The 19,654-nt window shown below is 42.4% G+C and overlaps 1 long non-coding RNA gene across 4 annotated transcripts; it reads left to right on the forward strand.

The window, feature by feature from the left end:
• Positions 1–1,261: 1,261 nt before the first annotated feature.
• LOC136017990 (uncharacterized) lies at positions 1,262–18,536 on the forward strand. 4 transcript variants are annotated; one of them, XR_010614175.1, is made up of 5 exons: positions 1,262–1,403; positions 7,979–8,015; positions 8,591–8,813; positions 8,946–9,078; positions 9,604–18,536. It is a non-coding gene; the product is annotated as an uncharacterized LOC136017990 (long non-coding RNA). The 4 variants fall into 4 exon arrangements; XR_010614173.1 differs by lacking the exon at positions 8,946–9,078; XR_010614174.1 differs by lacking the exons at positions 1,262–1,403; positions 8,946–9,078 and adding an exon at positions 1,589–1,811.
• Positions 18,537–19,654: the final 1,118 nt, after the last annotated feature.

Consider the following 19,654-nt stretch of genomic DNA (forward strand, 5'->3'; position numbering starts at 1 on the left):
GGTGAAAACTAATACGAGTTTTAGAGTTGAGATCTGCAATTTGTTAAAGTTGCTCAAAACTAAGCTATACATAAAATTTCCACAACAGTTGTACTTTGCTTGTAGAAATTAAGTCTGCTTAGGATAAAGGTCATCTGTGAAGCTTAAAGTCTGGAAGAGGAATAAGATTATCCTTATGGGTAAGTGTGGCATGAGGTCTGTGCAAAACAAAATACCGTATTCAGTACAGCATTTGACTCATGAAAACCAGGACTAAAAATAATGTTAGCTTCCGTAAGCTTACAATGGAAAATTACTTTCCAAGTCTGCTTTCAGTTCTTTTAATTGCCAACTTAGACAGAGCCTTGGGTGACATGGTCAAGGTTGAGAGGTGCCTGTGCCCATGGCAGGGGGACTGGAATGAGATGATCTTAAGGTCCTTTCCAACTCAAACTATTCTGTGATGCTGTAAGTGTGTGGATATAATACTGAAGTTGGGAGCAGTGTTTCATTATAAGCTGGCAGTCTGCACTGAAACACTACTTGGTAGCAAAGTGCGCATTAAATGGATTAAGATTTCAACTGAAAGGGCTTGTAGTAGCTGTCTGTGATGAATCACGGTGAGACGGGGGTGTTTCTCTAGAGTTTTCTGAATGGGTAAGTACTCCTTCACGCGGTTCAACGCAGCCACCCTTCAGTCTGCAGTGTAAAATTACCCCTGCTTAACGAACAGAGAACAATAGGTTCTGCCGCTGGCACAGACCCTGGCGCTCTCAATGAAGGCTGTCGTTCAGGCACCCGACAGCCGCGGGCGCCGCTGGGTCCGCCGGGAAGCGGCCTGGGGCACGTTGCTGCGCAGTGAGATGGAGGAAGGGCGAGCGGGCCGTGCCTGCGGGCCAGCAGCGCAGGGGCTGTGCTGGACATGGATCCCTTGCCTCGAGTGCCGGCCGGCACCGTGGGCGGGCGGGTGCTGGCAGAGCTGCCAGCCTGGGACCCCCGCAACCCCTCCGCCCTCCTGCCCGCCCGCCCGGCCGGGCCGCGGCCCCTCGCCCCGGGAGCGGCTCCTTTAAATCCGCCTGGAGGTCACCGCAGGCTTCGCTCGGACCGGCCCTGCTCGCGGGGCTCGAGCCAATCCTTTTCCAGGTGTGTGCGCTCCCCGGGGCCAATCAGAAAGGAGAGCCTTGGAGGCGGGAGGCCAGCCGCCGTGATGGACGGCTGTGGTGGCCAATCACTGCCCAAACTGGACGGCTGAGGCGTACGTACAGCACCCAATAGGCTTGCGGCTGAGTAGGCGGGCCCGGCGTAGCCGGGCGCTGCGAGCCACCCGCCCGGTGGCCGCGGTGAGGAGGGGAAGATGGCGGAGTGAGAGGGAGAGGCGAGGAGGCCGGGGCCGGCGGCGGCCCCGCGGCCCGGGCCGCCCTCAGGTGAGTGCGGCGGGGAACAACGGCGACCTTCGGCGCGGAGCCGCACCCAGCCCGGTGCCCGCTGCCCCGCTCCCTGATTGGGCCGGGTCCGGGTGCCCGCGCGCCCGCCTTCCCGTCCTGCTCCGTGATTGGGCTGGGCCTGGACACGTTCGCGCCCGCCGCTTCCTGAGGTGGGTGCCGCTCGCCGCCCGGTGCCGCGGCCCCAGGCCGGGCCGGTGAGCGCAGCTGCGCGCCCGTCCGTCCGCCCGCCCGCCCGCCCGCCTGCCTCCCTCACCTGGCAGCGCGGCCTCCGTGCCGGGGAGAGGGGGGGTTCGAGTGTGTGCGTGTCCGTGTGGTGACGGCGGCTGCGGCGGGGCGCGGCGGGGGGAACGTGCCCCTTCGACCCGGCCGCCGGCTTGAAAAGTGCGAGTAAGTTCGGAGCTGGGGCGAGGCCGTGAGCGGGCGGGCTGGCGGCAGTGCGGGGCTCTGGCAGATGGCTGGGAGGGAAGAGCCTGCCTCCCGCACGGCAGAACGTCCGGACTAGCTGGGAGCAGCCGGAACGCGCTTTCGACGAGCAGCTGCCGCTGACAGCGAGCGTGCAGACGAGAACCCAAAATGTAGCATCCGAAATTAGCCTGTTTGTCTCCGGCTGCAAGCATAGCGCTGGGTACAGTTTCTCTTCAGTTATCGTTGTTATTCCTGGGATTTGTGTGCTGGATGGATTTGGATAATTTGAACAGTTTTATCCTTCTTCTCTGATGTCTTTATGCTATAGTGACACAGGCATGCACAAAGGGGGTGGCTTCTAAGTGGTTTGACAAAATCAGAACGTGCAAGTGGTCTGCAACGCAATATAGAGAACATAGAAGGATTAATTGTAGCCTTATGAAGTCGAGTGATTGTTGATAGTGAGATAAAAAAGACTTTGCATGTGATGAAACATATAAAACCAGTGTCTCCTTTCCGTGTTAGTAACGTGCAGATCAGGTATGCCCTGAATTTTTCAAAACTGTTGGAGGTATTTTGTAATACGGAATGGAACTTGGTTTCAGTTAAAAAAGGAGGGGAGGCTTCTTACTAAAAGAATTACTTTCACTATCCTGAAATTCCTGATGGGCTGTACTTGATAACAAATCTTTAAATCTCGAGTTTGTAATAGAGTTTGAAGTGACTCCATTTTCAACGTGCATATCAGGTAGAAGTAAGAAATGGAAGTGGTTAAATGAGAAGCATGGTTTTAGATCTTGTGGGGCTGTGGCATTGTCGTACATAATGTAATAATGAATTAGTTTTTTGTAACTGGTGAAATAACTCAAAAGAAATACAGTAAGCATATTTGACACAACCAGTTCCAAAAGCAGTAGCTGCTTATGAGAAAAATTTCCTAGGGTATGTTTTACCAGTTTCATGGGCTGTATTATTCACACAGTAACAGTAATAGCAGCTTATGAGCAGCATAACATTAAGGCACAATATGCTGCTGCTGATGAATATTCCTACGTATACATGTCTGTGTATGAATTGGTAAGATATACCAGGGGGTTTGCCTTTGGCATATTGCATATAAAGATATTTCTGCTTCATGTTATCATTAAAAGAATAATAACCAATCAACTTTCTTTCAGAGGAAGCTGTACGCTATTTTTGCAGTAAGTAAATTCAGTTGGATTAATATTTGTTCTTAAATGCTTTGAATTCACAAGAGCTGCAAGAAGTAGCTTAGAAAGACAAAACAACAAAAATATAAAGAGTTTCCTGTTACCCTGGTCTGTGTCAGATCAGCTCTCTCCACTGCTTTACAGTCTTGCCCATAGTGCTGTGCGTCTGCAGTGTGAAGATTTGCACGAATAGGGTGGGCATCTTATGCTGGTGACCCGTCGTTCAAGGGTGTCAAAAACCGTTGGCCTATGTAGGGTAAAAATTCTGACCGAACCTGTGAAGACTCTGGAGTATCTCTTGAGTGCCTCCCACGTTCATTCTTAAAAGCTAGAAAAGGACCAGTGTTTGAAGCCAGCCCTGACATGCAGACGGTTATGTGAATGCAAGATGTGAGGACTCGTGCAGTCTTAAAGAGAAAATGATGATATCCCTAAAATAGGATGTGAAGGATGTTTCTTTACCTGAACAGTGTTCAAGGAGCATGTTACTACAGTGTGTGTGTCATGGGATAGGAGGCTCAGCTGTAAAACCGCCTTTCCTGTTTTCTCTGCCACTGTAAGAAGTACTGTTCAATTTTGTACTGTCAGTGTAACAGTTATCCATTGGAAACCTCATAGGGAGGGAAGGTGGTTTCATTAAAAATATAAAGCAAAGTATAGCACTCACTTAGGCTTGAAGTCTCCTGAGTGGCAGAATGTGTGCTATGCCCAAGATGTCTGTCCAGCAGACCAGCACCACAGCAGGGGTGTTCAAGCTGTGTGCCCAGTGGTCTGGTGCTGCATTGTTCATGTCCAGATGCTAAGTCTGAGTTCCCTTACAGAGGACAAGGGAAATCAGCTGGCAGGTCCTTATGTTTTCTGGCCTCTTCCTAGGCTGGCCACTATTCTAGGTTTCAGATATGTCTTTGTGTACTGTCCTGGGTTGAGCAGCAGCAGTCATTTTTCTCTTTCTTAGGAGCTAGTACAGTGCTGTGTTTTGATCTTTTGGCCTTGGAACAGTGGTGATAATGCCGATGTTTTCAGTTGCTGCTCGAATGTTTGGTCTGGCCAAGGACTTTCTGAGCCTCATGCTCTGCCAGGGAGGAGGGGAGGCTGGGAGGAAGCAGAGACAGGACACCTGACCCAAACTGACCAAAGAGGTATTCCATACCACAGCACGTCATGCCCAGGATGTAACTTGGAGTGACCCGGAAGGGGTAGGGGGACGGCAGGGTTGGAGGAGGTATCGGTCAGTGCTCGGCTGGGGGGAGTGGGGCGAGTTATTGGTCAACTGGTGTTGAGGTGTTGTATTCTTTCCTCTTGTTATTTCCTTTATCATTATTATCATTGGTGGTAGCAGCAGTGGTTTGTGTTATACCTTAGTTACTAAACTGTTCTTATCTCAGCCCGTGGGATTTGCATTCTTTTCGATTCTCCTCTCCGTCCCTCCAGGAGCAGGGGGAGGGCAAGAAGGGGGGGAGTGAGTGAACGAGGTTTGTGGTTGGGTTTAAACCACGACAGTTCCCTTTTGAAGGTGATAGTGGTCTCTGTCTCTAACATCCTGCTGGTGTCTACCATCCAGATCTGGTGTCTTCTGAAATTGCAGGGGGATGTGCTGGGATCTTGATGACCTGCTAACCTGGGTGTTGTTAACAAAAGTGCTTTTGAGAGCCCTATACCTGTTCTATGTTCCTTCTGGTGCCCCCACACTCAGGCACTCCTGTTCTTAATGGGGCTGGAGCACCTCCTGTATGAAGACAGCCTGAGAAAATTTGGACACTTCAGACTGGAGAAGAGAAAGCTGAGTGGAGACCTCATAGCAGCCTTCCAGTGTCTGAAGGGGGTCTATAAGGATGTTGGCAGAGGGACTCTTCGTCAGGGACTGTAGTGATAGGACAAGGGGGTAAACAGGAGAGGTTCAGGTTAGATATAAGGAAGGCTCTTTCTCAAGTCACACCAGTCTTAGCATTTCTATTATACTTCTCTTCTTTGGGTTTAGGTGGCTTGTTAAAAGTTAACTAGAAAGTGGAAGGAGCACAGAGGCAGCTAATTTTTTTTGCAGGACTGTAAGTTACTTCTGTTGTATTTTGTGCTTCTAATTCAAGCTTTTATCATTATCAGCTTTTCAGGTTAAATTTGACCCTTTTTAAGCCATGGGAGAGATCTTAGTGGAGTTGTGGTCTGTAGCACTAATTTTGCTTTTTGTATCTTCACATATCACCACAGTTAATTTTTAAGTTTTTGTGCCTTGGTCTTTTTACCTAAACCTGTTTCTAGATCTTTCCTTCCTCACATACTTCTCAGGCTGTAGGGAAGAGATTATCTTCTATGTCCCTGTTAATACTGCTTATCTCCTGGAGCATTTGCATGTGTGGGAGAGAAAGATAGTATTTTGGAAAGTTGGATTTGTTGGATCTGAGTTTCTGCTTACCAGTATAATTAAAACTAAGGGTACCTTAAAAAGTAGTGTGTGGGGTGGGGTGAAACTTAGTAGCATAATTGTAAGCTGTTGATTTTAGTATAGTTTCCAATTAAATGTACTGATTATGTCAGAACATTGAGTGTTTTTCCTCTTTTCTCTTTTCTCCCTTGGTGCATTGATCAGAGAACATGTGGATCTATCCCAAAAGACAAATGCTGCAGTTTTGGTGGTAAATTTATTTATGAGATACTTTGTCTCTTTTTTTGGCTTTGAAATTCCTGGAGTTAAGTTGCTTGTATCCAAGAAGTTGTCTATCTGAACGTGAGATTTGAAGTTCATGGAAACTTAGCCTTTAGTTATGGTAGTTAAAAAAAAAAAAAAGCATAAATGGGCAGTAGGCCAAAACTTAATAAAAATAAAACTTTCTGAATTCTTATCATAACAAGATTAATGTAATTTATTTTTTAGTTATATGATAATAATATAATTGAATTTTCATAAATATTTCATGTCCTGGTTCAATTGATAGTATGTTCAGTAAGGTATGAAACAAGAAAAATAGTTCTTTTTTTTTTTTAGTTCATAATTTCGATTAGCTTTTAAGTCTAGAGTTGATCTTGTCACGCTCACTTTCAGTGCCTGCTAATTTTCAGTAGCCTTGATTTATATCCAGCTGCGTTTGCAAGTTCTGTTGGTACGAGTGTGAACTCTGCTCCCACACAAGCTATGAAAGTCTGACAGAAAGCATATCAAGCAGAGCAGTTAAAACCCAGGGCATGCGAAGGCAGTGAACTTGTTATAATGAAAATTAAAAATAAAGTAGATTAAAGCCAGCTAAAATTCAGCATTGGATAAATCATTCCTTTGTATGAGTTGCTTTAAGTGTCATCTCCTGCTTTCTTATAATAAGCCTTACTATAGTATTTAGGTAATTCAGAGCTTTAGAATAAGTGAAAGACAACCCAACTTTTCAAAGATTGGCCTTGGGAATTGTTCCTGTTCCGATAGGTAAGTTTGGGGAGTTCCTGATAACTGTTCCTTATCAAATTAATTGGCTTGTGAATCCTTTGCTGTTTGTTCCTCAACCTCTCAAAGCCAAATAGTGCTTGGCAGGGGCTTGAGGGAGGATTTGAGTAGGAAGGGTCAGAAGTGATGAGAATCGAATAACTACCCTGAAATACAGGGCTAGGGGTTATCTCTGGATTTTCTGAAGGCATAGGGCCCTGATACTTGCAGAAAGGCTGTGTTTTGCAGAAGGTGCTTTGGTGAGGATACTGGGAAGTTTTAATAACGTAATTACTGTGTGATGAAATAGCTCTGCCTGTAGCGATCCATTATTCTTGCAGTTAGGTTGTCTGCTCAGCATCCTGGAGAACAGTCATTAGGCTTCCTTGCTACAGTGGCTTGTTATTAATGTGAAAGAATTTCCTGCCTTACTGGAGTCAGAAATTGTGTCTAAGTTCCTATGAAATGTGTGTCTGTTGATGGTAGCTTACCATAACAAGGGCATTTATCTTCAGAATATGCACAATTAAAAAGTTAATTTGGTAGTGGTGTATACTTCATGCTCCCGAGTCAGTGGAGCATGGGCTGTGCTGTTCTCAGTAAATAGAAAACAAGAAATTCCAGGGATAAAGGGAGTTTGGTACTGTGTAAACTACATTCTCTGGAATGAATGGCAGACATGATTTCATTCTGGGGAGCAGAATGGTTTCTGATCAAAAGCCTTTGAGGCATGTGCACCTGGAATACTGCGCTGAGTTCTGGGCCCCTCATTAAAAGAAAGACATTGAGATGCTGGAACAGGTCCAAAAAAGGACCATGGAGCTGGTGAAGGGTCTGGAGCACAACTCTCTGATGGGAAGTGGCTGAGGGACCTGGGGTTGTTCAATCTGGAGAAGAGAAGGCTCAGGGGGGACCTTACCACTCCTTGCAACTGCCTGAAAGGAGGTTGGAGTGAGGTGGGGCTCCATCTTTTCTCCCAAGTAACAAGTGATAGGACAAGAGGAAATGGCTTCAAGGTGCACCAGGGGAAGCTGAGATTGGACATTAGGAACTATTTCTTCACTAAGAGTGTGATCAGACATTGGAACAGGCTGCCCAGGGCAGTGGTGGCATCACCATCCCTGGAAGTGTTCAAAACCCATGTAGATGAGGCCCTCACTGACATGGTTTAGTGGTGGACTTGGCAGTCCTGGGGTAATAGTTGGACTTAATGATCTTAAAGGTCTTTTCCAACCCAGCTGGTTCTGTGATTCTGTATGCTGCCCCTCAGCCTGTTCTTAATTCAAGTTTGCTGTCTTGGGTCTTCCATGCTTGGGCCCAGTTCACTCCACCATCCTTTCCCTTAACTAAAGGAAGGGGGTGGCTATGATAATTTGAAAAGTAACGTCAACATTTTTTTCTGTAGAACGTTTGAAAACATCAACTGGTTCCTGGAAGGCGCGGCTAATCTTTTGTGTCTGTGCACATAATCATGTATGAATTGAATAGCTTCCTAGATGCAAATTTAATCTCATTTGTTCATCTCTCTCTAGGCTCAATGAAGAGAATGTGGATTGATCAAAAATAATGGTGAGTAAAGCCAGAGGTACTAAGTATCAGGTACTAAACTTGTCAAGTTTGTTGGTTGGTTTAGGGTTTTTTAGGCTTTGGGGGTTTTGTTTCGGTTTTTCTTGTGTTTCTGTCCGAAGAAGTCAGTCATTGGTATTTTAATATTTCATAGCACACTTTCAGAGAAGTGGAATGTTGCCACAGTGCCACCTTTCAGCTTGGCCTTCACTTGAAAGAACCTTGATTTATCATATATTCTAACAGGAATAAAGGCTTTAAGGTTAGACAGTTCCTGTCCCATGATGTCCTTTTGCTCTGCTAATAGACACCAGTTGTGTAACTGTATTAACTTGGAGTAGTTATCTTAAAAGTTTTATTTCTTAAACAGTAGGACTAAAAGAATGATAACACAGATGTCAGTTCTAAAATAGAAAGAAGTGCATTCAAAATGTCTAAGGTTGAGCAACAACCTGTGGAGTTTTATGTATTTTATTTTTCCATTGAGTGAAATAAAGATATTTTGGTAGTTAAGGTGTGTAACAGTGCTATATTCTGTTCTCAACTCTGCCACAAACTTCTGGCATGTTTTCTTGCAGCTCTCCAGGTCTGTTTTCCTCCATCTTCATAACAAGAATAAGACTTTCCCAGCAGTGTGATGGTGAAGCTCATGATCAGCTGAAATATTTGAGTGCCTCAGAGAGAATGTGATGGTGATATGTGCTCTATTTCCATTTCGTGATCTACTTGCCACTTTTAACATAGGAGTTGAAAATTGTCATGGGAAGATTATTTCTGAACTTGATCAACTAAAGGGTTAAGGTAATTAGAATAAGATAAGAAATACAGACAGAGAAGAGAGGAATGGGTTAGAAAATATGCTGTATCCTCATGTTCTTGTATGGAGAAAGAGAAACCAAAAGAAAAAATTCTCTTTCACATCTCTCATTGTAGTACAGGAGAATGATAATAAATATACCTGGCACTGGAGCACATGCCCGTTTCCTTCCAACCCAGGCTGGCATCAAACTTAATGCAAGAAAACAAAAATCATGTCTTGACAGCTACTGTGACTCAGTGGTACCAGGTGGGTGTCACTGTGAAGGGCCAGGAGATCAGGGACAAGATGAGTTAGGGTTACTAGTACCTAGTCTGTGTGATTTTCCAACTGTCATTTAGTGGTTTTTTTTTCTCTACAGCGCTGTCAGTTTTGTGGTTAGCTAGGGGATAGTTTATGGTGTTTCTTTGAATTGTGACCTGCCATAGGAGAACATACTTTGCGTATGCAGTGTGCTACCCCGACATTGTGACGCTGTGTGTTGGAGGCACATCTAAGGAGCCCTGTACCTAATTAACAGTGGTATATTTTTGGATGCATTGCTCCTGAGTGAGCATAGATTTCAGCGTTTCTGTAGCATTTCCTTAGCCAGTTTATGGAGATCTACAGTTACGTAAAAATTCTTAGAGCAAGGGATTATTGCAGTTTGGGAAGCCAGCTAATTTTGTCCATTAGTATCAGGCTTTTAAAGTAATAAACCAGTAGGCATGTTAATGTTGAATGTATTTTATTCTGATTGCTAAACTACCCCTCTTTTTTATTTTGGGATTCCAGATTCTCTCCTGACATTCAAGAAGGTGGTCCTGTTGCTTGCTTGTGGGCTGTGAAGTGTTGATGTTTCTCTTCTAGCAAGCAAAAACCTGTCCTTCACTTCCATGGAGCTGAACGAACAAAGATCTCTTCACTTCCTGTTTCAACCATCTCACCCAACATTTGAGTCACCAGATGACTTCTCCCACAGAAGTACCCCATCATTTTATCACAACTCAAAAGCAGAGTAACAGAAGTCAGCATTTGTTTCCCTGAAGAAATGTCCTCTGTGCAAGCTCTTCATCCAGCTTTTGGCATTCTGTTTTAAAATAAGAAATATTTTGTAATCAGGTGCAAGTGGAAGCTAGTATTCTTCACTGATACCTCCTTCATTTTAGGAAGGTTAAGTACTTCACTGTGTCATATTGGAAGTCCTAGCAGATAAAGTGTCTGCATGCATTGCTGTGTCAAGCTGTCTTGATATACTTAAAAAAATGCAGTAGGAAAAACAGAACGTATTTTCTGCTCTGACATGAGGAAGAAACTTACCAAGCAGTTGGAGACGTCCCATACAGGTATTTTCTAGTCCAGGACCCAGGCTTGACTTTGGAGATAGATGTCTTTGATGTCATCTTGCATAAAGCAGCTAGTGCAGAGGAGCAAATGCAGAATTACCTTGTCTATAGCGTGTAAATGCATTGACTAAGTCTGTGATCAAAATGTATATTTGCCTGTCTAAACCTGATGTAGGTGCTGGATATGAAGAGCTTTCACCAGAAGGAGAAATTACTCTGCACCATTTAATTTTTGGCAAAGGAAAGTGAAGCTTTAAAGGCCTCTGGGGTAACAGAATAATGATTAGGTTTATGTTAAATCATTCCCACCTTTGTCTTTTCATGACCCCTTAGCAGCAAAAGGAAGAAACCCAGGAACATGTGGTAGAAGAGATGGGGCAGAACTTCTTTCTTTATTAAAGAAATTAACTTCTGGTGGGATAGAAGAGACCAGAGAGGTAAAGTTGCAGTTTATCCACTTGACTTCCTTGGCACAATTTGAGCTTTCGATACTTCTGTGACTGAGAACTGATGTGACCTGTGTGTTACCATCTTTAAGGTAGAAACAGGCCCAAGAGAACAGGCTGTTACCATGTAAGAGGGGTGATTTGAGAGAGAAGAAATACTTAGGATGGGCCTTTTTTGGTTCCTCTTATTCTTTCCCAAACTAAGACACAGTCTGTTGTTCTTACGTTTACACAAGGTTCTTTGTCTCCATCGTTTGTGAATTATATAGGATGTTTTCTGTCATTCTGAGATGGGAGTGTATGTTGGTTATGTGCTCCCTGCTGTGGTATTCTATATGGGAAGTAAGATTTCTCGGCAAAAAAACCCACGACTGGGATATGTATTCTGTTCCACTTCAAATCTGAAGCTCTTCTTAGTGCACCTTATTCCAAGCTTGTGATTTAGCAAATGTGACTTACTAGCTTAAAGCAGTATTTTCAAATCTGGATCAAATAAAGGTATATAAGTTCTGTTAATAGGTTTTAGGAGATGGTAGAATCATTGGGGGTGGGGGTGGTGTTTTAGATTTCTTCTTTTCTTCTGTTTTTGCTTTTAGAAAACTGCTGGAGAGAGTCGGACATCCTGAAAATGGCTGACAAAGCCAACAACTGAAATCCTTAAATCTTAATGATGGATTGCAAGGGCAGTATTCTGATACTTAAAATGTAGTCACATTTTATGGGACCAAGTTCCATAGCAGAGTAAGGGCAAGTGCTGATGTTGATCCTCCTTTTCAGAGTTAAGTCTGTGTTTAGACTTGCATTGTAACAATACAATGTAACGACGGCTTTCCCATTTGTTGTTTCCATGAAGAAAAGAGCAGACATGAAAGTGGTGGGCAAGACACCACCTATCAAAGTAATGCCAACTGTAATGAGCACTAAAATTTTGTGTAACATTGCAATGAGCTATTTGATCACAGTCATGTTGATCTTGATGAGGCAACCACCAGCTTGGCCTGACTGCTTTTAGAAATGTATGATTGCTGAATGTGGTCTGAATTTTCTGCCATTGGAGGCCACTAGAAAAGCACACTTCCTTTTAAGGCCTCCTTAGGTTGAAACCAATGGGATTTAAAGTAGATGTCTGTAGAAGCAGGATCCATCTCTAAGTGATGGAAAATACTGTCAATATCGTAGGATTGTAAGTGGTTGGGAGGTATCTGGTGTAAAAAAAACCCAGCTGATTTTTAGGTTTGGGAATTTCCTTTTCTTCCTTCTGGTGTTAGGGCTAGCAGTTGTTTCTTGCATAACTTGATGGCAAAATAATCGGGGAACAGGAAGGTACTTTTGTTTCCCGTGAACATGTACAAAAACAAAGCACTTGTCCGGCTGGAGAGTAGCCACTTTAAGCTCTTTGATTTATTTTTCCATAGAAATAATCCTCGCCATTTTGTAACCCTGCATTGTAACAAAAAATAGAATTGCTGACTTTTCCTGGCTCTTCTCCATGGCAATGTAACATTAGTTTTCAAGTTTCATTTTAGAACAGAATATTTCTAGCGGGGCTAAGGATCTGTGGCTTTCACAGAAGTAATACCCATGCATGCCCAGAAGAGCCCCACTGCCATACATTTCTGGCCAGCACCTTACCTAACTGCTGTGTTGGGAAATGCTGCCTCAGCCTACTTTTTATTGTTCCACTTTTTTTTTCTCTGTTGGTTGGAAATCTTCCCATGTGAAACATGACAAGAACAAGGGGCAAGTGCAATAGAACATATATATATACATATATATATTTTAATACTTGTGGACAAAATGATGTTACAAGTTGTTTGAAAACAACAAAATCACCAATGTCTTCCATTTTGAGATGTGTATAGTTCCATAAGCATTAGTGCTTTGTAGCAAACTGTAGTGCCATGTTAGGATCAGTGCATGAGCCTAGTAGTATTTTTACAATCTGAGTGACAAATTTATTAATAAACAGTGATAATAATGTAATTAACAATAGAAAGGATACAATAGAAATGTCACAAACGTGGTCTAAACATGCAGTATCCTCCCTTTGACAATGGCAACGCTATCTTCAGGAATGAAATGCCTTTACCTAATGGGCTTCATAGAATCATAGTTGACTTTGTGCTTTTAGTCTGTCTGTTCAACTGCAATAGTAAGCTGCTGTATGTAGGCATCCAGGATTCTCATCTCTTATTGGTGGGATTCTTTTTAGTCTTTGTTTAAGGTGTTTTCTTCCATGTGCAGCTTTTACAATTTTATTATTACCCATCCTGTTATAGACTCAAAAGTATGAATATGTTGATGAGTTTATGTGCATTTTGTGCACATCCCTGCTACTGTGAGATCATCTACAATATCTCTTGAGTAATTTTTTTCTTCAGTTATGACTATATAATCGTTATAACTAGTTAAACATTAACCTCATTATATAATAAGTTGATATTTGCAAAATGCTATCTGCATAATGAAAGTAGAAGGCTTGTATCCATCATTGCAGGAATGGGGAACCTTTCTTGACTGAAGTCCTGTTGAATTATTTAGTACCTGTGGTGGATCCTGCATTTACATACATTGTAATAAAAGAGATTGTATTAAGGTCAAGGGCTGTTGAAAAACAGCACTGCAGACTGTATCTGTGCAGCAGGCTATTTCAAGCCTATGGGTCAGAGATTCCCCACCCCTGTATTACTGAGAAATCAGTATCGTGTATTTTAGGTAACTTCTAGTGTTGCTTTCCAGCTCTAAGCTCAATTTTAATAATTTCTGTCTCTCCCTCTGCTTTTTTCAGAAGAAAAGTTTAGACCAGGGGAGGTCCAACTGATTTTGCTGTCAATGGGCAGCTTGGAGTGGTATGATTCCAGATGTGCAATGCTCTGTGGATGGCATCCTCTGATTTCCTAGGAGAAAGTCTTTTATTTGGTGACAGTATTGCTCTTCACCCATTTCTATCTTTTACAAGAACAAAATTCTCCTTCAACTTAGAGAGGATACTGCATCTTTTTTTCCTGAGACCTGCCTGTAAATGGCCTTTAGGGGGAGGGAGGGAATGGGTAGCTTGGTTTTGATAAGATGTATCTCTAAAGTGATTAATCAAGAAGCATGTTCTTTGTTGCAGAAACAGTAACCGGGCAGACTTAATGTATGTAACAGGGAAAGCAAACAAATAGAAACCCCTAAGCAACCAACCCTCTGCATCTAATTGATTTCCAAGAAAATTGGTCGGGGGGCCATTTACAGCAGTGCTCTGGGAACCTTTGCTGAGAGTTAGGTTCAGTTTTCTATGGAAGTAGCTGTACCATTAAATATAGTAGTTTAGTGCTTGGGAGAATCAATTGAAAAATACCTCTGAAACTGGAATGCAAAATAGCACAGTATGTAGGGGGAAGAATCCCTGATGCAAACAAAGCCATAAGATGATTTAATAAGAAAATAGAACTTTAGTAGCAATAACTGTTTTGCATGTGATAGTAAATAACTTGCATTAGCAAGACTGTACAGTAGAATAAGTGGGTAATAACCAAATAAGTTTGTGGCGCTCTGTGCTGCAGGGAGTTGCGTGAAGAGTCTCTACCTGAGAACATGGGTGAATTCCTCTTCTGTTCCTCTCATTGGAGGGAATTTAGCACTTGAATACTTTGTTAATGAACCTGATGCATATATATGTATAAAAAAACAAAAAAGCTCTGTGACAGATCTGAAGCACTGCAGTGCGTGCTGGGGAAGAGCAGACAGTTCTTTTTGAGAGGATAGCTGAAGTTTTCCTCTAGTTTTTTCTCTTTTGTAGCCTAGCACTTCTGTTTCTCTGAGAAGCTAAACCCTTCCAAATACTAGAGTGTGATGAGAACCTGATTCTGAAGTTAAAAGCTTTTATTGTGGGAAGTACTTTTTGTTCTCTTTGCTTAAAAAGACCAATCTGAGATGGTCTTTAAATAAGAAATTAGAGAACACTTGACACTCAAAGCATTTGTTACAGGCCCAGAACAACTGTAGAGGTCTAAAAACGTTGCTTTACAGGAAAATAATTTTAGCCTTGCTAAACACTGTTTGAAACCATAATTGATTTCTTTTGATGCCTGAAGTTTTACAGAGGCAAGTACTGTGGAGCCTCTGGTAAAGGGTTATTGATCTACAGCTGTAGCCTCTGCACCCAGCAGATATTTCCTGTCAAAGGGTTACGTAAAAGAGCCACAGGAGTTCGAAAATGTTCATAGTTGATGCTGCTTTCAGTGCAGATAGGTGCAGAGACAGCATGGCCTAACAGATAGTAACTCTGTTCAGAACACATTATTACATCAGAGGTTTGAATCTATCTGTCTGGATTTCTTCTAGGAAGCTGAGGGAATTTGAAGCCTAACTTCCAGCTGAAAGGAAGCTTCTAGTGTTCTGAAATTATGGAGGTGAAGCCCTTTGGCTCTTCCGAAGTTGAGAATGGCACTGTGAGGGCTGTGAGCACTTTTGCAGTATAAAGTAACCAAGATAAGCATGAGAATGTCTAAATTAAGTGTTGGATAATCTGGAATATGTGTATGAAAAGCTAATTGATCTGGGAGGTTGTAATCCACTTAAATTCCAGCTAATGAATTATTGATCAAATTGGCAGCTGCCCATAGGGGACTTTAATTTGATTGTTATCTGCTTACATTAGAGAAATTATAAATTTATTCTGGTCTGTGGTCAGCAAATACATTTCCATGATAATGAAAATATGGTCATGCTCCTGTTTCAGAAGTATGAACTTTGTGGCTGAATAGAATTCAAGGGTTTCTTCATTCAGAGAAGCATAAGGAGAGTGAGGTAAAGAATCAAGACTGCTGTAGCCAGGCAAACTATCTGCATATTCTTCCCAGATCAGCCTTATTATAGTGGTATGTAGTCTGTTGTCTACTAGACTAGAAATCACTGTTCACAGCAGCAAAAGGAATCTCTTTGCCTTTCAACTCTTGTACTATGGCATGACTTTTGCTCCAACCCCCTTTGGTACCCCACACTGCAATGTGGCTGCATCTAGCACTTTCATTTAGTTTTAGAAGCAGTGTAATAAAGGTGTAATGACCAGTGCTGACATGCCTTTTCGCAGAGCTAAGCCCAGCTGATTACAAGTGCGTGCTGTTTCCACCTCCATTAGTGCTGCCACAGAAGGTCTAGCCAGAACTTGTGTTGGGAATTGCGCCTTCAGGAATTACACCTTCTGCAAGTGAGGATAATTGTCAAATTCAGGACAAAAGAGAAAGTCTTGCAAAGGCTCCTTGATAGTGAGAAGAAATTGTACAGAGCTTCAGGACACTGACATGTTACACAAGGGTTACACTGTCAAGAGCTCGCACTGGTTTTTGGGCAGGAAAAGGAAAAATATGGAAGAACAGTTTCTGATGGATAATCAGGCTTGGAAATAACTGCTTCCTGCATCCCTAGGAAACTGGCTGGTCTTCCTCCAATACCAAGGTTCCTGCTTGCTGTTCAGGTAGAGCTGCATAATGGCAGTTCAGGTTAGATTCCATTTCATTTCTTTTACTGAATGATCTAGCATTGTGCCCATGTAGTGCTTTGACTGGCAGACACACAAAGGCCAACAGTTGAACCAGGGTGTCTCGTTTAACAGTGCGGAACACCAACAATGGATTCTTATGTCTCTTCCCTTTCAGTCTGCTCTATACTTTCTCCTGAGTTTTGGAGAAGGTGTCAATGTTCATGATGTAGGCAGGGTGTGTTTCTGTGTCTGAGCCTATGTACCAGGTCGTAATATAGACAGGTTCCCTATGGCTTTACAACATCTAAAGGTAAAGAGTAATTTAGTGTTTATTGTGTCCTATGTAAATCCTGTGTGCTTCTCTCCACTTCCCCTCCAAGTGAGTGTGCTTGAAGGTCAAATTAAAGGTGTCTAGTTCATAATGCCTTGGGCATGAAGAACTGCATGGAGAAACTGAAGGCAAGTGGCACAGGCCCGCAAACCAAATCTTAGAGCTAGTATTCTAATTATGCATGATTCAAAATGTCTAGTGTAACGTAGTTATTACCAGTAAATTGAGATATGCATTTATACATAATGAAGCAATAGGAATTAATATACCAATAGCTTGAACTTCCTGCTTTGATTCTCAGATTTTGGGTTTTTTGGTTTTTAGAGAATGTGCTGCCCTTTTAGAGAAAGGGGCAGAATGTATAGGTAGGGACAGAAGCATGGCACCAAAACTGTAAATCAGGAACTAGGATCAGCAGAACTCGCCTTTATAACCTCTTGTCTGGTTCAAAGTAGTGTCCTGAGCATGTAAAAAGCAGGGCATGGACTAAGCATGTTTAGGGGCGAGATGAGGTTTCTCACCTGCTGCAGCTGTAGCAAGGCAAAGGGTGCAGAGTTTCTTACAAGGTGCAGGGGGGAGCAACTGGTGGGGAAAAAACAACCAACAAGCAAACAAGTAATGGAAATCACAGATTCAAATTGAGTGTAGTATTTACCAGAGAGTAGATAATAAACTTGCTTGTGGTGAGAGAAATTATTTGAAGACTGAAATTAATAAGCACAGTACATACATTTCAGGTGTTGAATAGCTTTTTAATAGACAGTATTTTCAGGTAACTCTCTAGCCACATAGGCAGCTGTACTGAAGCATACTAGTACCGGCCAGCAATAATGGCACCTGCAGGAATGAACCCGAAAATACTGGTAATCTTCTTGTATAGTTTTTAAGTTCTTTAAAGAGATTTTTAAAAGCAGTAACTGAGATTTGAGCACTGAAGGTCTTTCTCTTCTGCAACACAGGTTGCAATAGTGTTGTTTTTCCTTTATTTCACTTACTAAATAAAAGGGAATTTGGGTGCCATCTTTCTGTAGGCTTTTAGTGTGTTCTCTGAAATACTTCCCCAGTCCTTCAGTGGACAGTGAAGTGAATTTCTGCTGGCAGTTTGAAAATAACCTAGACCATGTGGCATAGCCTATGTCACTAATACTTTTCCAAGTTTAACCTTGTATTCAGACATGTAGAATACTAGCTTTTAGTGCTGATTTCCATACTTCTAGCTTAGCTTGATTTTGTAGGTGGGCTTAACTTGTGCAGAACACTTCTCCATGTAGAGGGGCACAGTCTTCTTAAATAGAAAGTGTCTTGGAGGAAGAAATTGTGTGTCAAGTTAACTCCTGTTCATGCTTCATAGCCAACCATCCACAAAGCACCGTGATTTGGGTTAGAATGGGGGTTGTGTTTTTCTTATGAATGCTCTTTTTAGACTTAGAAGAATTGCCAAATGAAGCTAGGAATGTTCTAAGAGAAGAAGACTATTTTATGGCATCAGAAGTTAGACTAAATGAAATCCTTTGAGCCAACTTCTTCAAGCAAAAAGGGAATTTGTAGAACAAGTTTAGCTCAGCGGTTAACCATGGTCACCTAGTTTTTAGTGGGTATTCTTTAGAACACTTTGCATGCTTTTAAACTTTCATGTTTTCTTTGGTGTGGTGAGTAAGCAGTTGTATCCTTTGTTAATGCTTATTCCCCTCAACATAAAACCTGGGAATAAGCTACTTTAGGATGTCAGTGAAGATGATCTCCTTTTCAAAAGCATGGTACAACAGCAAAGGAGAAGTATTAGTGTTAGATTCTTCAAGATTACTTTAGTACTTAAAGAACAAACTAGAAAATACTTCTTATGTTGAACTTCTGATGCTGTGCTCACATGGGTTAGTAATTATTGGTGTCGCTAGGAACTATGTATTCCCGTTGCACATGTTTTACATGGTAACAGTGAAAGAATGTCTCCCTGCAAAATCTGATGTTTTTCCAAAAGGCAGCTTGCTTTTATATCTATGCATCTTTGAGGATTTCAAGATAAGATTTTATTCTTTTGACACTGTAAAGAGGAACTGTTTAAAAATGAACTTGGAAACTCTGCACCTGTATACAAATTTTTTAGCAATAAAGCAGCACAGGCTGAGAATGCACTGAAACCTGGATGTGTCATTTGTTCAGAAGATAAATTAACCAACTTGCTACACAGTGTGCTTCTGAGATGTGTTTGTACTTGCACCTTTGTGCAAACCCAGCAATTTGGGCTGAACCTACACAGGCTGCGTATCTGCTGTGGGTCCAGCTGTCCCAGCAGACCTCGGGCACAAGAGCCTCATGACTTCTTGGAAGGCAGATAAAGTTACTCCGCTCATACTAAGATGGGCAACGTATCAGTTCAAGCTGTAAGGGCTTTTAGATGACTGCAGAAGGCTTCTTGCTTGCACAGACTGGCTACATTAATAAGCCCTCTAGAAAACTTCCATTTATGTGGATTGTTTGTTGTTTTGGCAACTCCATGTCTGAATAGTTCCTCCTATGGCTGGCATCTCACAACCTGCAGGGAGGCACAACTTCCCCTTGCAGTTTGTGTCGAAATGCTGTAACACAGCAGGACACCAGCTCAGGACTGTGCTGAAGAAGCCATTGGCTCCTAACCCTGTTACAACCTTTCCAAGACCTGTTACAGATTGCTAACCCTTAAGCTAGTTTGTGAAAGATTTTCAGTATGACTGTTACTTCAGTAGCATGTTCAAACACCTTTGTTTTATTTTCCATTTGGTCTTGTCTTCAGATTCCAGAGAAGATAGCTCTTGGTGAGGCCTGACTTGTTCTCTAAGTGGTTGTATTCACTTAGAGAATCCATCCCTTCAAAGCCAGACCAGCCTGCATTTAAAGCTGGAATGCATTTCTCAAGATGCCTGGTTAGTGGAGATTAGGTCCTACACTAAAATAGGAACAACAAATATTCACTGATCAACCACAGATTAAAAGGAGCTTGAATCTGGGACAGGCTGTGGGACCAAATGCTGAATCTTTCAGGAATAAGTTTATAAGCATCACTTTGAATTACTGAAGAGAATTAATTTAAGTGAATGGTACTGCTTTAGCAACTTAAACCTATGTATTTTGATCTGTGGCTTACTTAAAATGCTGTTGGAACACTGCTGCTGTGAATGTCAGCAGGTACACCAGGCAACAGTGCCAACAAAACCCACATCATTTGACAAATAGACATGAAGGACCATGGCTTGACTCGCCAGGGTCCTCCCAGTACCAA

Source organism: Lathamus discolor, chromosome 6, assembly GCF_037157495.1.
Source record: "Lathamus discolor isolate bLatDis1 chromosome 6, bLatDis1.hap1, whole genome shotgun sequence".
Lineage (NCBI taxonomy): Eukaryota > Metazoa > Chordata > Aves > Psittaciformes > Psittacidae > Lathamus > Lathamus discolor.